Genomic DNA, 5,885 nt, shown 5'->3' on the forward strand with positions numbered 1-5,885 from the left:
TTATAAAAGACTAACAATCATATTTTCCTTTTTTTTTTCATTCTTTTTCTCATTCCTTTTTTTACCATGCATCTAGTTAAATTATCTTTTTTTAAGTTTTCTTCATTTTTTTTTACCTTTGTACTTACATAAGAAGTGTATACTTGAAAATATATCTTATATATACCTATACCATGTCGCAAATTATTTGAAACATTATTTTCACTGTATACTCATGTGTCATGTATATGATTTGAGTTAATAAAGTTGTGTTGTGTTTCCGACATACACACAACATCAACAAATTGTCAGCGGTCAATGGCCTAGGAACACTAATTATTTTACCATTGTCTGAGAGTTTCGAAAGAAATATGAGAAATAATCGTCGTCTTTGAGTTAATCCTCATCATTTTTATTTCATTAACATATCATAATCCCAAGAGAACCACATAATTCACGATTTCCGACAACATGCCTTAAAACTTAAATTCCACAGAAAATTGAATTATGTGTAAACTTAACACACTATAATATGGTAAACAAATACCTGTATTTAAAGCCGCCAAGATAATAAATAATAACAACAAACACCAGATCAGGTAAAATACCCGTAGTGTCCTTTTTGTAACAGATCTAGGAAAGGCCTTCGAAAACCTATTGTATTTTTTAAACATGATCAAAGTGTAATTCCTTGCATCGACTTGGAACAATATTATACCATGATAGTAATCCCTTCTAATTTTCAGCCTGTATACTTAGAAAAGAATTAAACTTCAGTATGGCCTCAAGACTTTTCATTGACATCGTAACATCAAACGTAATAAACATTTAATGACCAGCAGGCTTAGCTGTCACTTATTTCAAAATGTTTTATCATTATGTAATAACAGAACGGTTAAACAAAAATTGAGCAGCGCCATGAGAAAACCCATACAGTGCGTTTGCGACCAGCATGGATCCAGACCAGCCCGTGCATCAGCGGATGTGCAGGCTGGTCTGTATCCATGCTGTTAGCAAATGCATTATGTTGGTTTTCTCATGGCGCGGCTCAAATGTAAGCTAGTACTAGTAAGTAAATTTATAATAAACACATATACATAAGGAATTTACAAACACAACAATATAATGATGCTCGGCTCATTGTACCCATCATAAAATCTGAAAAGGATCCTTTTGGAAACATAAATCAACGAAACAAAATAACAGCAGACTTCGGTCCATTGCATATGTTCATGAGGGTACACCCCTAACATCTACCGACGGAATATCATAGTTGTTTGTTAACAACCACTCGCCCACATTTGGGGTAATATTTTTCAACAAATTGATTTCCACAAAGTTTAGCATATAATTTATATAATGAAGGGAATGAATTAAGCGTTTGTTACTGATAAAAAAGCAAAAATGATTTGTTTCAAAGTTAAACAACGGTTTAGTTCCTTTGTTTAATTATCAGGATACTAAGCAAAAATCAATGTCAATAAGTGTATACCTCAGTACCAATAAACTTAACGGATCTTTTAGGAAACAAATATTTCGCAAAAACCGAGTAGTTTCAATAGATATTCACTTTGTTCTGAAACTTATCATGTCATTATACAGATCTATATAATATAGCAATAACAATAAAAATAAAGATCCTAAATTTCCTTGTTTCCATGGCATTCAATTAGAGAATCGGAGTTCCATCCTCTGTCTGTCCAGTTTGAATACGTGCAAACAAAATGTGTATGCAAGGAAAAAATGGATAAAATGTCAACTATGAGGTAACATATTCTGTTAATTATCATCAATTTAACTTATATTTTATGGTGTATTTTTATTCTGTTTTCGGACAGTTAAAAGCTGTGTGCTTACTGAAAAATAATAATGACTGAATGGCGAACAGTGCAGATCATGATCAGACTGCATGGATGTGCAGGCTGATCATGATCTATACTGGTCGCAAAGGCAGAAACACAGTCGTGTCCAGCATGATAAGGATTTATAATCATTAAACTGGCATTTTGAATTTCAAACATTACTGCTATGGTTTAATACTACTGACGGTCTATGTGACGTATAAATTCAAACCACTCAAACCGTTGAAAAAAATAAGTCCGTTTTAACATATTATAGTTTTTCAAAAACATTAAAAAAAAGCAAGCCATCTTTTAACGAAACCATATTTTTACATTTATTTGCATCAGTTAATCATTTATCAAAAAGTCTTCCTGTAAGTAAACATTTGAAAGGCCGTGTGTTGCAATTCTTAGCACAGGAACTAACTAGTAATATAGAGTTCGCAAATATAAAACAATTGTCGTTTAAAATGGGAAACAATGTAGGATTCATGTGCACGGAATTAGTCTCATAAGATATACTCGGTGATTTATGGAAAACGTTTCAATTTTCAGTAGTGTTACAGGCGATAGGCTGGTGATGTACTTTATTGTATTTGTCCGTTTTTTTACATTCACTTAACACGTGAATGATTGAGTTCAAGTCATGTTGTGTTCTAGACTGTTCTTAAAATCTTTCAATATAAAAAGGCAAATCGGTTCGCTCAGAACATTTGTCTGATATAATCATTAAAAGCAGACTTGCAACGGTTAGCTTATGAACATATTTATTGTCGTCTTGTAACTTATTCATTGTAGTATTAAGAAATGAGGTTTTTTTGGTGTTCATGCAAAATGAACGACAGAATAGTGTTGGCAAATCCATGAATCGCGCTCATGAACGCCGAAAAAAGTTTCATTTCTTATATTTACATTATATTTCCTTTTCCATTTGTAAACAAGATAATATTATCAGTTTCACGCATTTTGTTCCATTTACATTAAAGTCAGCTTCCCGACGATTCTGTTCACTAGACGGAAGAACTGCGACGTCATCTAAGGAACGTTCTCCCTGATTATACGTGGACGTCGTCAAAACATCGGCCCGTTATCTCTATGCAGCGTTGACGTAACATTCGCACCTCATACGAAATGAACGTCATACTTTTAAATGGAAAATAATAGGTTGAATGTAACTATTCTTTTATCAATGTATTACTCTTACTGTCCTATTGCTGTATAACCGACATTTTTCACCTTTACTGTATTTATTTCCTGGTCCATCAAAATACTTTTACAGGAAGTGCGTATAATTTTCGCCAGCGGCAATTTGACATGTCAAACATATAAGTATAGGTAGTAAATATGAAGATATCGTGTTCAATTTATTGAAGTTTATAATCAAATTATTTGTTTTTAATTTCGTTATTTTATCTTTAAAAATTAATCGTGAAACCTGTATTAACAAGGACATAATTATGGCCCTTATATTCTCAACGACTTTTAAAAGATGTAAACATGTTAATTTTTCAAACATTTTATAATCCTAGGAGATGAAATCGTTATCTTTGGTTTAATATTATGTAAGCCGTCTGTTCATAATTATCCAGGCTGATTACATGTTTTTAAAGGAATTTAAGCAAACGAAATCAACTCTATACTTAATGGATTAAGAAATAGAAACACTGTCTTTTTCCTGATATAGCATAAAAACGATCATAAAAGTATGCAGAGATTATTTCATTTCTATACAGACTGTGTTTGCCTATGTTTGATGATAAACGCTGTGAAGTAGACATTAAGAGAAACTATCAGAATTTAACAGGTTTATAACAATAAATGTTGCGTAATGTGTATTTGATTTCCTTATTTTGGATGCGAAATTAACAATTTGTTCATCTGTTTCTGTTGCTTGTCTGATAAGTTAGGAAAATTGATGACAACAATCAGCTGTCTTTTTGACTGCGTTAGATAAATAGCTTTATAATGTATTCTACTAAGCATCATACGAGTTATAGTTGAGTAATTTGAAATTTGTTAAATAGTTTTTGATCCAACAACAATCAAAAATTGAATTAAATATCCAATATTTTTTCTAACAAAAATTTCAACACTAGTAAAGATTTTTAAAAATATGAAACGCCATATTATCACAAATGAAGTTATTCCTAATGATGTGAAATAATATCGTAGTCTTATATTAAAAGAGAAATCAACAACACTTTGTCACGGGAATATTTGCCAATACAACCAATACCTATACTCGTGGCAGCTCTACAACTGCGATCACACGCCGGGATTCTACGCTTACCACGACGACCCTCCTACTCGCCGCCGCATGGCTCCTTGGGGGCTCGCTTTGCGGCGACGGCCCGGTGTAGGCTTTAGGGGGCTATTTGATTCGTTGAATGTAGTCGCAAACAGTAGAATAAAAGACCATTTTTTAAATTTTATTTTGTTTCAATCCCGTCGGTATTTTCCTATCGAGTGGCATGTCTTTAAAGTCATAAATACATGTTCAGATTTCTTTTTCCAAATGGTAATTACAGTTTTACAAATGGATTTATATATGCTTGCACGTTTGAATCTTTAATTAAGATGAACTATACAAACGTACATGGCATTCGCATTTGGAATCGACTTTCCTTCCTCATTGTTAAAATAAACATTTTGCTAAACAGTTTTATTTTAAGGAGAAGTATAAACTGTTGTTATTGTGAAGAATGAGTATTCTCTTGGACATCTGTACTGCAATTTTAAACGATAATAAATGATATAATATGAGGCATTTGTTTAGATTAAATGTTGCTAGTTTCTTGTGGAGTACAATTTCAGAAAACTGGTTACGTTCATTTGCTGTCATGACCATGCCATTAAAGTATGTGTATTCAATAGTTATTTTCTGTCAGTTAGTTATAAAGCCTAATCACGAAATAAGGACAAAGCGCCGATACAATTGTAGGCATTTAAGTATCGTAGTAGTAGTAGAAGTAGTAGTAGAGACAGAGCGTGCGTGCGTGTGTTCGGAAATGGCGTCATTTTCAACAATTTTTCTGTGATGTAAATGATGATGTGTACTTGTAGCATTGAGTGCAATATCTAACTTCATTGTGATGCCTCACTGGAATTTCAAGCCGTCCTTAAACTATATCCTTAATGCTGAGCGCCAGGCGAGGATGCTTCTAGTACTGTGTTTATTTCTCTGGTAACGTTACTTGAAGCAGTTTTAACTATATCTTTATCTTTCTAGACTGTCTTTGAAAATCTGGTTATCAAAACAATTAACAGTTTAAGTATGTGACTAATATTACGTCTTAGAAAATATTCATATTTATCTTGCCTCCTACAAGTTTCTTGCATTTCTATTGGTCAACAGACATCACGTGGAGACAGGATATATTCCATATCCTGCTAGTACATTTCAGATATGAATTTTGTTTTAAAAAAATGCTTGCCGCTTTGTTACTTTACAAAATATTAGATTATAGCATGTAAGTAAAGGGTAGTCGGCAAGATAAAATCGTTATACAGCTTGTTGGTGACAGGATACGGGATATACGCTGTCTGGAAAATCCATATCAGGCTCGAGCTTCGCTCTCGCCTGATATGGATTTCCTGGACAGCGTATATTCCGTATCCTGTCACCAACAAGCAGTGTAACTAATAATATATGAAAAATAGTATGAATGTATGAAACATATGTATATTTTATCTTTTCAGAAATACATGTGCAGTGTATATATATTTTAAAGAGTTAAATTATATCGCTTTATTCATGCTGTACGTATGAAGCGACATAATTAATATGAGCTGTGCCATGGTAAAACCAACATAGTGGGTTTGCGACCAGCATGGATCCAGACCAGCCTGCGCATTGGAATTGGAGAAACTGTTAGCGAACAGCATGGATCCTGACCAGACTGCGCATCCTGACCAGACTGCGCGGATGCGCAGGCTGGTCTGGATCCATGCTGGTCGCAAACCCACTATGTTGGTTTTCTCATGGCACGGCTCAATTAATATATTTGATTAGACTTGACCTGTGCCGATTTCATTCACGTTTTTAGGATTGGGTAAATTAATTAT

The sequence above is a fragment of the Mercenaria mercenaria genome, chromosome 15, assembly GCF_021730395.1.
Source record: "Mercenaria mercenaria strain notata chromosome 15, MADL_Memer_1, whole genome shotgun sequence".
Lineage (NCBI taxonomy): Eukaryota > Metazoa > Mollusca > Bivalvia > Venerida > Veneridae > Mercenaria > Mercenaria mercenaria.